We start from the raw sequence: 13,543 nt of genomic DNA, 5'->3' as shown, positions 1-13,543 counted from the left end.
AGTTAAGGTGGGAAGAATGTCTTTTAAAAAATAATTTTGTTATCACTTTATTATAAGAGCTGTAATTCTTATATCATATTTACATCACCCTTGCCCTGTCCTGAGCTTTTTATGAATTTTTAATGTATTTAGGTTGGGTATGGTGTCTCATGCCTGTTATCTCAGCATTTTGGGAAGTCAAAGCAGGAGTATCGCTTGAAGGCAGGAGTTTGAGACCAACCTGGGCAACAAAATGAGATGCTGTCTCTACAAAACTCTTTTTAAAAAATTATCTGGGCGCAATAGTGCCCATCTGTAATCCCAGCTACTCAGGAGGCTGAGGCAGGAGGATTTCTCAAGCCCAGGAGTCTCGAGACTACAGTGAGCTATTATCATCTCACTGCACACCAGTCTAGGCAACAGAGTGAGACCCTGTCTCTAAAAAAATAAATTTTAAAAAATGTATTTAATCCTCATGACAACACTACAAAATTGGTACCATTGTTATCTCCATTTTGCAGATGAGGAAATCTGGGTACAGGGAAGTTAAGTAACTTGCCCAAGGTCTTACAGCTTTAAGGAACAGGGTAGGTATTTGAACTCAGGCATTCAGGCCCATAACCACTACACAATACTGCTTACTAGAATAGCATAATACAGTTGGGTATCCCGTGCCTGAAATGGTTGAGACCAAAAGTGTCTCAGATTTCAGATAGTTTCGGATAGTTTTGGATTTTGGAATATTTGCATATACGTAACAAGATATCATGGGGAGGGGACCCACGTCTAAACACGAAATTCATTTATATTTTGTATACTCTTTATACACATAGCATTAAGATAATTGTACACAATCGTTTTAATAATTTTGTTCATGAAACGAAGTTTGTGCACATCAGAAAGCATAGCTGCCACTATCTCAGCCACCCGTGTGGACAACCTGTGGTTGTCTGGCATCACCATCATCCTGACTGAATTTATATGCTATGGATAAGCAGTCCTTTTCCAACACTACTCACACATAAGTAGTTGAGAGTAAAAAATATTACATCATTAATAGAGTGAAAAAAATAATGTGTTCATGGTAATGAGGCAGCACAATGGCATCATCAGATACCTAGATCTGCTGCAAAACAACAGCCACAACAAACAATGGCAGGTTTTCGGTCTCCATTTACAATGCTGTGCTTCAGTTGAAGGATTACGGTATGGTGTATTTTACTCTTTAGGTGACGGAAACATCAGGAACAGTTGGGGCACCAGGCAGTGGGTCCTTGAGGGATGAAGAGGCATTCTGCTAGATGGCTTTTAAAAATGTTTCCTCCAGAGTCATCTGCCTCATTAGCAATGGTTTTTGTCTTAGAAGTCTGTCTTTGATTTTATAAACAGACTGTACGAGTTGAAGAGGAAAGAAACACGAAAAGTGGCTCAACAGTCAAAGATAGGCCTTTTTTGGAGAATAAACCTGTGAGGGGCTTCTGGCTGATTTCGGTCAGGAGTACTCTCTCTTACAGACTAATACTATTTATTGGTTTTAGGGTGAGAGAGTTTATTACAGGCTTGGAATGTTTCCATGTTGGGGAGAAGTTTATGGCAGGGTTGGAATGTCTCTGGTCAGAGGGGAGGTTATCTTGGGGCTGACATATCTCTGGCCAGAGGTGAAGTTATCTTGGGGCTGGCATGTCTCTGGTTGGGAAGGGGTTTACTTTATGGTTTTTGAATGTTTCTGGTTGGAGATGTCGTTTGTGGTTTATGGTCATGCTGACCTTAGCCATCAGGCTGATGCCCTTTGGATTTAGGCAGTTTTTGATCAAAGTGAACTTTAAGATAGCAGTGCTTATCCAAGATGGTGATGCTCCTGCTCTGCCACAGACATGATTTTTGTTCTGTTTTACTGCTCTAGTCTTTCAATAAGCCCATCACATATTTTGACCACATCATCTATAAGCACTTTTTTTGCAGTATTAACATCATCTTCATCATCAATATTATCACGATCCCCTTGTTTCAGAACCATTTTGGCTACTTCACCATTGGTCAGTGAATGAACAACTGGAGTCTCCTTGTTGATGTCAAACACTTCTTTGATATCCAATTCTTCCAGCTTACTGACAGACTCTGAAGGTATATATCTGCATATACGAGATCAAACATCATTTTATTCTCACTTGACTTGCAGACTCCTTCAAAGTCACTGCCTTGTTCATTGTCATCCCTGAACACAGTCACAGGCCAGAGGTTATGCCAGGCAGGCACAACTGTGTTTTTAGTCACTGTGTTCCAAGCTTTGGCAACAGCATACATGGTATCTTTCATGCTAAACTTCTTTTGAAAACTGTCCACACCCACACTTCTGTTCGCTGCTGCTGGGATGCTATTCAAGAACGTGTTTTTATATTTACTCTTTATTTTCCCAAGAATATCCTGGTCACATGGCTGAATTAATGAGGTCACATTTGGGGGAAAGTATATTACATTAACATTATTTTTGATGAGAATTTCAACCAGCAGACAAGCAGAACAGTTGTCAAGATACAACAAAATCTTGCAGTCATCATCCAATCCAGTTTTCCTGCGGTGAGCACAAGCCACTGATACAAAATGTTGTGAAAACTATTGGAAAAGATGTCCCTAGTGATCCATGCTTTTTTGTTAACATAGTAATGAAGTGGTAAGAAATTCACCCCTTGAAAACAGTGAGTACGCAAGATTTTTCTATCACAGCAACTTTACACTTATGCAACCCTGCTGCATTTACACATTCCAGCACGGTTCTGCCCTTGGCATCCTTAATTCCTGCAAGGATTGTCTCATCAGCTGTAGTCAGTCTTTCTGGGGCAGTAATGCCAACACATTGATGTTTTATCAGCATTGTATAATAGATTTGTTCTGACATCAGAGTTTCATCAGGCATGACCTTGACCTTGGCAAACTCATCAATGAATTTCTCTCCTGCTTTGTGATCAGCAGATGCTTCGTCACCACAAACTTTAAAAATTAATGCCATGTCTTTTCTTAGATTTCTGAAACCAGCCTGTTGAATATTCACAGTTCCCCTCAATTTGCAGTTCATTGTGATAGATCTTTGCTGTTTTATGATCAGCATACCTTTTACAGGCATGTGTTCACTGTGATGCTGATGAATCCAATCTTTCAATACATGATCAAGATCTTCATTTTTAGCTTTATGCAGTGTTTTTCAATATTTCATTAAGTTCTGTTGATCACTACAGAGCTTCAACAGTTTATCCTTCTGTGTCTTCGGGTCATATATGGTGGTCATTCCAACACCATACTCTTTTGTAAGACGTTTCACACTTACACTGCTGTCCAGGTTCTCCAACAGCTTGATTTTCTGTGTTATAGATAAATATAAATGCTTCCTCTTATTCTTATCACTGGGTTACCCATAGGGGTATCTGTGTGGTTTTCAATACTGCAATTATCTTTACACCACAGAGCAGAGATGAATGAAAAAAACAGAACAATGCACATAGGTCTTGGCCCCACATGGGGATTTATGGGAACCTGCTGTTGCTGTGTCCAGCCTCCAGTGCCATTTTATTTTCCTTTGTGGATGTCCTTCTGTCAGGGAATTTAGGCAGGCATGGAAAATATACATTGCAGCTGAAGGGGGCTGAAAGGTCTTTCTTTCTTCCCTTGGGAATGCCACTTAAACTGTGTGTTGTGTGCCTGGATTTTCACTGTGACCTGACACACGAGGTCAGGTATGAAATTTTCCACTTGTGTTATGTCAGTGCTCAAAAGTTTTGGATTTTGGAGCATTTTGGATTTGGAGTTTGGGGATTAGGGATTTTTAGCCAGTACATGCATGTAGATTACAACAGAAAAATTGATAAGATACTGATATCTAAAAGGAGGAGTCTGCTGCCTGACTCTCCCTCCCCAGAGGCAATCATTTCCAAACTCTTCTGTTTCTTTTGGTTCATTACCTCTTTCTCTTATGTAGGTTTATGCTGCTATTTTTGATTTACCTATTTTAGAGCAGAATCTTCCATTACAAGCATGACTTCTTGTTATGGAAGATGAGGCATAGCTCTCTTCTACTGCCACCTCTTATTTCTCCCACTCCTGCTCTCCCAACACTTAGTGAATGATTCGTAAATTTATAGGTAGTGCTTAAATCTTCATGACTATATATATATATACACAGCTGAGCCCAGTCATCTACCGTAATTGTCTTTCCTTTCTGGTATGATTTTTAAAAAATTAATACTTGGCTTTTTTCCACATTGTTTTCATTTTCTATGAATTCATCCTTAAGTTTTTCCAAATGTCCCAAAAAATGTTTAATTAACAGATATTCATTTTCAAATAATCAGACATACTCGGTACTCTCATAATTCCATTTTTCTTAGAGAACTCCTCCTGAAATTTTCAATCAAATAATTTTCTATACTGCTTGAATTTTTGTATCATGTGCTTATATTGCCTTAAAAATACTAAATAAAGGTTTAAAGCAACTTCATTGAGATATGATTGACATACAATAGACTGCACATATTTAAAGTGTGCAATTTGAGATGTTTTGACATATATATACACCTGTGATATAATCACCACAATCAAGATACCCATTACTCCAAAATGTTTCCTTGGGCGCCTTTGTAATGTCTCCATCCTGACCCCATCCCCAAGTAACCACTCATCTGCTTTCTATTATTACAGATTAGTTTGCATTTTCTAGGGTTTCTATAAATGTAATTATACGTATATAGTCAGTTTGTCAGGCTTCTTTCACTCAGCATAATTATTTTGAGACATATCCATCTTGTTGCTTGTATCAATAGTCCATTCTTTTTATTACTTAGAGTATTTCATTGAATGGATATACCACAATTTGTTTATCTGTTCACCTGTTAATGGAATTTGTGTTGTTTTCCGTTTTTGGCTATTACAAATAAAGCTGTTTTGAAAAAACATATATACAAGCCTTCGTATGAACATTTATTTGCTTTTCTCTTGGGTAAATACCTAGGAGTGAAATGGCTGTATCATATGGTAGATTTATGCTCAACTTTTCAAAAAATTGCCAAACTGTTTTTCCAAATAATTGTACCATTTTACATTCCAATTGGCAGCGTATGAAAATTCCAGTTCCTACACACTTTTGCCAACACATGTCTTATGGTGACTTTAAAAAATCTGAGCCATTCTGTTAGGTCTACAGTGGTATTTCTTTATAGCTTTAGTTGGCATTTTCTTAATGACTAATAATATTTATTTATTTATGTATAGTTACTTATATTTTATTACTACAAGTCCCTTATCAGGTGTACAGTTTGCAAAGACTTTTCTCTCAGACTTGGCTTGCTTTTGTTTGTTTCTTTGTTTTTTGTGAGACGGAGTCTTGTGATTCTCCCACCTCAGCCTCCTGAGTAGATGGCATTACGGGGCACATCACCACATCCAGCTAATTTTTAATAGAGATGGGGTTTTGCCATGTTGCCCAGGCTGGTCTTGAACTCTTGGTCTCAAGTAATCCATCAGCCTTAGTATCCCAAAGTGCTGGTATTACAGCCATGCACCACCATGTCCGGCCCTTGATTTGTTTTCTCATTCTCTTGAGATTGTTAAAAGAGAAAAAAGTTTAAAGGAAAAACTATGTGGTTGTCTCAGATGCGACAAAAAACACGCGACATAATGCAACATCAATTACTGATAAAGGCTCTCAACAAACCTGTAACAGAAAGGAATTTTTTAACCTGATAAAATATATTATAAAAGTACTTAAATTAAATATGATATTTAATGATGAAAGACTGAAAGATTTCCTCCTATTATAAGGCAAAATAAATAAATAAATAAAATAATCTCAGTTGGAAAGAAAAAACTAATTCTGTCTTTATTCACAAGCAACATAATCATCTACATAGAAAGTTCCGTGGAATCTACACAAATGCTTCTAAGACTAAAGAGAAGTTTAGTAAGGGTGCAGAATACAAAAGAATACAGAAAACTCAATTTTCTATATGCTAGTAATAAGCAATCACTAAAATTGTTTAAAATTATACAATGCGCAGCAGTACCATAAGTATGAAATACTTAGGGATAAGTCTGAGAAGAGATGTATAAAGCCTATAGACAAAAATCAATAAAATATTTTTGAAAGAAATAAAATAAGACTTAAGTAAGCAGAAAGGTATACCATCATCAAGGATCACAAAAACTCAATGTCGTTGTTACTCCTTCTCAAACTGATTTGTAGATTCATTGCAATCTCAAACAAAATTGATAAGCAAATTCTTAAATTTATATGGAAAAGTCAAGGGCCTAGAGTAGCCAAAATAAACTTGAAATGAAGAATCAAGTTGGAGGACTTACACTTACTGACTTTAAGACTGATTTTAAAGCTAATCAAGCTAATCAAGACATTGCAGTATTTGCAGTTTGGCAAAGTGTTCACGTTTTTCTCATTCTACTTTGAGTCTTTACTTTTTTATTATTTAGTTTTGAGAGTTGTTTACATATCATAGACAGAAGTCCTTTATCAGCTATGTGATATCCAAATATTTTCTTTCAGTTTATGATGTGTATTTTCACTCTCTTAAGAGTGGCTTTTGATGAGCACATGTTCTTAATTTTGAAATTCAATTTACTTATTTATTTTTCTTTGATGTGTCATGCTTTTGGTGTTCTATTTTTAAATTATTTGACTAACCCAAGGTCACAAAGATTTTCTCCTATGGTTTCTTCTAGAAGTTTTATAGCTTTAGATTTCCAATTAAGGTCTATGATCCATTTGGAGAAATTGAGAAGTCTGGGGCGCTTTCTAGGGATTCTGACCTAAGACCCAGGCAATCTTTAAGGCCACTGAGCTTGACTAACTTTTGATAGTGGTGTGTAGACCACAGTGTGTTCAGTTGCAAGTATCAGAACACCCCTCTTAAATTGGCTTACACCATAGGGGAGCCATTGGTGCATCAATTGCAAGTTCAAAGTGAGGGTGGCCTGTAGAGTTGGTTTAGTTCAGTAGCTCAATGATGCCACCAATGTGCAGTCTTTCTGCTGCCAGTTGTATCCTGATTTGGGTTCTTTTGGGGGTTGAAGGTTGCTAAAGCCTCCTCATTGCCTAGAAAGAGTGATAGACTCATATCCAGAAGCCCCCATCATACTCCAACTTGGACCACGTGTCCCACTCTGAGTGTTTATCTGTGACCAGGGGTGGTAGAGAGATTGTCATGGTTACTGTAGGTGTGAGCCACATGCCTCACTGCCAGAAGCAAGGGAAAGCAGCTTTTCCCAAAGCACATGGACAATGCAGGCAAGGTGGGTACGCTGAAGGGTCAATTGCGGGAAGAGTGAAGGGATGCTGAGGAAGCCATCTCAGTGGCTATTACAGGTGGATTTAAGGGCAGAGAAGGGGATGAGTTTAGTGATATATGTAAAATAATTAACAATTTTATAGAAATTACCATTATTTGCAGATTTGTGATTACTTACCTGGAAAGCTCAAAAGAATCAACTGAAGTAATAACAAAAACATAAAGAAAATCCCGTAAGGTGGCTGGTAGCAAAATTAATATGCAACTGTAGCTTTCTTTATAGAAACAACTATCAATTAGAATATATAATAAACATAAGAAAATACCTCATTAAGACTGCAAAGAGATGAAATACCTGGAAATAAATGTAACCAAAAAAAGTTAAGACTCAGCCCAGCATGGTGGTGCATGCCTGTAATCTCAGCACTTTGCGTAGCCAAGGTGGGAGGATCGTTTGAGGTCAGTAGTTTAAGGCCAGCTTGAGCAACATAGTGAGATCCTATTTCTACCAAATAATTTTTTAAAATTAGCTGGGCATGATGGCTTGCCCCAGTAATCCCAGCTACTTTGGAGACTGAGGTGGGGGCATCGCTTGAGTCCAGGAGTTTGAGTCTACAGTGAGCTGTGATTGCACCACTGCCCTCCAGCCTAGGTGACAGAGTGAGACCCTGTCTCTAAAAACAAACGAACAAAATCTTAAGACTCCATGTGAAAAAAACAACTTGTAAATTCTACTGAAGTATATTTTTAAGAGACATGAATAAATGTCTTCGATAATGATATTCAATGTTATAACAACACCAATTGTCCCCAAATGAATCTATAAATTGAATGCAAGCTCAATAAAAACACTAACAGAATTTTTTTGAGAGAAGAAAATTAGATACAACTTTTTTCTAAAACTTATGCGCAAAAAAAAAGGTAAGAATGAAAAAAATGAAAATGAAGAGTTATGGAGGGGGAACTATCTTACCAGATATTATAAAGTACTATAAAGGTACTGCAACTGAGTTTTCTCTTATCTGCCTATGACTAAGTAACAGCAATGGAAGAGAAGAAAGAGTCCACAAATACGAAAATAAACATTAAAATTCAAGGTGTGGAATAAAGTAGGCTTTATACCAGAAAAGATAGATTATTTAATAAATTACGTTGGGACAACTGGTTAGGAGCTCCTTACCAAAAATTAAATGCTGGTGAGTCAGATATATAGCATTAAAATAAAAAGTGGGAAATACCGGAAGGAAAGGTGGTCTGTTTTAGTTTATTTTTTGCATTCTGGAGTGGGGAAGAATTTTCCAAGCAACACCAAAACATAGAAGCTATCAGTTTGACTACATAAGAGATAGCTGTATGGGAAGAACATCCTGTAAACAAAGTTTTACTTTAAGAGGATAAGACACTAGGTGCGGTGGCTCACACCTGTAATCCCAGCACTTTGGGAGGCCGAGGCAGGTGGATCATGAGGTCAGTAGTTCAAGACCAGCCTGGCCAAGATGGTGAAATCCTGTCTCTACTAAAAATACAAAGATTAGCCAGGTGTGGTGACAGGCGCCTGTCATCCCAGCTACTCGGGAGGCTGAGACAGAGAATTGCTTGAGCCCGGGAGGTGGAGGTTGAAGTGAGCCGAGATCACACCACTGCACTCCAGCCTGGGTGACAGAGCAAGACTCCGTCTCAAAAAAAAAAAAGAGAGTAAGACAAAAAAATGGTTAAAACACATTTCGCAAAGGGCTGATGTTCTTAGTATGTTAAGAGTTCACAAACAAATGAAAATACTACTAGGAGAGTGGACAAAGCACATAAACAGGGAGTTTAAAGCATGGGAAGTGGGTTATAAACAAATGATAATGCAAGTTAGAGTTTCATTTTTTTAAATCTGTCAAATTGGAAAGAATTTTAAAAGCATGACAAAACATTACTGGCAAAAGTATCAGGAGAATAGGCATTCTCATGCAAAATTGATGGGAATGTAAATCGCCTCCTCCTTTGAAGAACAATTTGGCCATATCTGTGAATATAGCTGTCTTTTGGTTCAGTGATTCCTCTTCTAAACATTTATTTTACAGGTATTCTTATATATGTGGTGAAGAATGTTCATGGAGGCAGAGTTTGTAAGGAAAAGACTGGAAAAACCTTGAATGTTTCTTAATAGGAAGCCAGTTAAATAAATTATGATCCATTCATACAACGGAGCCTTTTTATAATCCAGTAATGTTTCTGAAGTATCACCCTGTGTAATTTCCATCTTTCTAATTCTCTCTCTCTCTCTTTTTTTTTTTTTCCATTTTCTTTCCCTGACCCTGGGCCATCAAGTCTAGTCCGGAAGCCCGGGGCTTGTGCGGAGTGCTTGCTGTCCCGTCAGGGTGGGGGACGGTTGAATCAGCTTAGAATAGGGAAGTCTTTTTCAGTTCTGATTTCTGGACCTTATAAGGTTCAGAATGAGCACAAACTCTTGAAAGTTCAACACTTCCAGAAATAAAAAGGGGGTGCGTCTCACAACTCCCAAAGCTGGATTTTCATATTTCAAGAACCGAAGTTTGGAGGGCAGGCCTCAGAGTTATTGACAATAAAATGATTAAAGTGATCAACTAAGGGGTGGCCCTTCCTAGTGCTAAAGGAGCAGCCAGCCAGGAGGTGCTGGAAGGAGAGAGTGGTTGAGCAGAGTGAGTGTTTAGAGGTGCACTCCCCTTGCGGTGCACCAAGACAGGAATGTGGGAAATCGGACCAGCCAGGGGCTCTTGTGGTACTTTTCCAGGAAACACCTAGAGAGAGATGAGCCTTCAGCTTAATGTCATGGCTCACCTGGTTAAGCAGCGAAAGGGGACCACATGGGAGAGGCAGGTAGACCTGAGGGCAGATCTTGACATGATGTTGTGAAGGCACGTGGGCTTCTGGGGCACCAAGGAGCTATAAATACACCGGGGACTAGACCCAGGCACTAGGAGAGGCTTGGACTTAGAATAAAAGGACACCGAAGGCAAAATCTTGATGCTGAAAGACTTTGCAATCTCTGAGGTCAACAACAGAGGGTGCCAGCACTTTATGGGACCAGTCACATCTCAGTGGATATCAGTGCAGTTGCTTGGGACACTGCAGCAGATGATACAAAAAAAAAAAGTGTCTAATTTGCATTGCCTGCTTACACAAGAGACACAAGAAACTGATGGCAGTGTGTATTCCCCAGAGAAAAGGCTTAAGGAATAGAAGGTGTGAGAATGTCCAGGCACACTCAGAGTACTATGTGAGCTCCCCAAGAGAAGGGTCCACATTGTCCCCGTCAGACTAGGCACTCACCAAGGTTAAGGCCAGTGACTCCCCTATCAGACTAGGGGTTCTGCAAAGGCTGGGAATATGCTTTCCCCAGCACGTGCAGGATCTGAGGGCTTCCTGATTATGCCCACAAGGGCCTTAGGAATGGCCTTATTGAGTCCTGCCCCTCCGACCACTGTTCTGCTCCTCCCCAGACTTCAGCAAACTTGTGTTGAAGAAAACGGGAGATGAGCTGAATGGGAGATGACAGATGACTGAAGAGGTGGCCCCCAAGTAGACTTCACATGCTTTGTAGAAAGGACAGTCCCAGTTTATGCCTGTCATTGTGCCTGTTATTCCAGTGTGATTATTAGTAGTGTCCTCTTTTACTCTTAAGAGTGACCCTGTTTTGATGGTAAATCATGTGGTGACTATTTCTAGATCTCTGAAAACAGTGTTTCCCTCAGCTCCCAGAAGGGAGAGTCAAGACCCAAATTCCTCAGCTCTCCATCAGCAATCATGGATTTATCATCTCCTGTGAGTCTCACGGGAATGCATCAGACATGTCCTGGGACTTAAGGAGGCAGAGACAAACACCACCAGTTGGGAATTGTTGCATGCACAACAAATGTTCCAAGAGCCCCAGAACTTCCCCTATTCAGCTTCCTCCTGGCTTTTCCCTCAGATGGAAACAAGATGATTGCAACAATGGTAAAAATAACAGTAGCTACTTATTTTTTGGAACTCTCAAAATGTTAGTGCTTCCCTTAGAAAGCTCCCTGACAAGTATGGGGAAATGAGTTTGACTCTGCTCATGGGACAGCCCAGTCCTGTGGGCAACGCATAGCTACAATCCTTTTAAGAAGAAGCAGGGACCCCTCTTAGGGGCCTGCCATGTTCCCCACCCCACCCCTCATGCATGGAAATAAAGAAAACATTTTGAGTCCCTTCAAGGGAATTCCAGGCATCTAGCTAGCCTTGAGAAGTAAATGAACAGCCCAGTAAGCAAGAAGAGAGTAGAAATAGCTTAAACGACAGCCACCCAAGTAAGCCAGAATCATGAGATGTTTGCTTCCCCATAGAAACTAAAAGATAACACCTTAGCATATGTTCTTGAGTTTTCTTTCAGAAAACACGACTCCCACTAGATGAAAATTGCCAACTGCTGTCATGCAGACATTAGATAAGGGGGAGCTGAGGACTGAACTCTGACCACTGTTTTTTGTTCTAAATTTCTTCCTGAGAGACACAGACAGAGTCAGGCCTACAGGCCATCAATCTTGCTAAGCTGGTCACTCTGGCCCAGTATATCGCAGCTTGCTTGCATGACCTGACTCTGGCATAGTACGTGATAGTTTATGGGTTTCTTTTTCCTAAGTAACCTATGTTAAGGCCAAGCCTTAACATTTCTTTCTACTAACCCCAAGCTTTTACATAAAGTCTTGCTCACTTAACCAACTGCAGTTCAATGAATCTCTGAATTTATTTGTGACCTGTAAGCCCTGCTTGAAGATATTCCGGGCCAGGTGTGCTAGCTTATGCCTGTAATCCCAGCACTTTGGGAGGCCAAGGTGGGCGGACAACCTGAGGTCAGGAGTTCGAGACCGGCCTGGCCAATAGGGTAAAACCCCATCTCTATTAAAAATACAAAAGGCATGGTGGCGAGGGCCTGTAGTTCCAGCTACTCAGGAGGCTGAAGTGGGAGAACCACTGGAACCTGGGAGGCAGAGGTTGTTGTGAGCCAAGATCGCGCCACTGCTCTCAAGCCTGGGTGACAGAGAGAGGCTCTGTCTCCGAAAAGAAAGAAAAGAAAGAAAGAAAGATATCCCACCGTTTTGGGCCAAATCAATAACTTCCATGTATTGATTTATGATTTTGCCTGTAACTTCTGCTTTCTGAAATGTATCCCTGCCCTTGAAAGCCCTTTTTTGTAAGCCATCGAGAAGCTCAGATCTTAAGCGTTAGCTGCTGATTTCCCTTGCTTGGTGTCCTGCAATAAATGCTTTCTTTCTCTCCCTGAAAATCTCAGTGTCAGTGTTTGGCTTTGCTGTGCTAGGTGAGCAGACCCAGCTTCAGTTCAATAACACTTTGCAGTTCCCAGACTGAGGAGGAAAATCAGACATGTCACTCAGAGAGTGACAGGAATTCTTTACAAAACCCTGCAGGACAACTGGTCTCATGCCCATTTTGCGGATGAAAAAGCTGGGATTCAGCAAGGTGATATAACTTATTAAGGTCATACAGCAATTTGGTGGCATCGCTGGCTTCAAGCTACAAATCCTATTATGATGCGATGCACCACGGAATATGGTAACAGAGTTTAGAAGAAGGAGGGCGGCTTTTAAATCTACTTCCATTCAGAAGGGCACATATTATTCTATTCCCTGAAAGTGGCTTTGGTTTCCATGCCCAGGAACATTGTGGTGGCACCTTCATCATGTGCCCTGTACACATGGGCATCCTGTGCCACTTCCTCTGGGTTCCACCTCCCACATGTTCTGTTTGGTGCCCTGAGCAAAGCTAGGCCACCAGAGGCACCAGGAACTGGGGACGGTCCTAGATGCTCTGCCACAAATGCAATGTTAATAAGTTCTGTGATGCTGACCGGGAGTTCCTTTTAGAATAATTCAGTATTCTCATCTTGTCAATTTTTTAATGTTCAATTTTCTGTGTATCTTACGAAACCTCAAATATTATGTGGAACAAGTTGAAAGAGAAAGAGACAGAAAGAGAAATAGTTAATGATGAAGCTTGGTGGTTAGGGAAGGGTCAGAGACTCCCATGGGTCTAGCCTGTTTACAAAAGCCCCCTCTTTACATCTCTGACCAGCATCCTTGACTAGCACCCATGATACATAATCATCCTGGTCACTAATCCATATCCAGACATCAGCCCTGTGGTGCTCTGGTCATACATGCATGAGTCAATGAACAACACCATCCTCAGCATTTGCTGTTGTCAGAACAACTAACAACATTGTTCCTACTCAAGGAACTTGTAATCTTGCTAGAGAGACAAGAATCTAG

Source organism: Theropithecus gelada, unplaced genomic scaffold, assembly GCF_003255815.1.
Source record: "Theropithecus gelada isolate Dixy unplaced genomic scaffold, Tgel_1.0 HiC_scaffold_15884, whole genome shotgun sequence".
NCBI classification, from domain to species: Eukaryota; Metazoa; Chordata; class Mammalia; order Primates; family Cercopithecidae; genus Theropithecus; species Theropithecus gelada.
Note: the sequence above shows the minus strand (reverse complement) of the source record.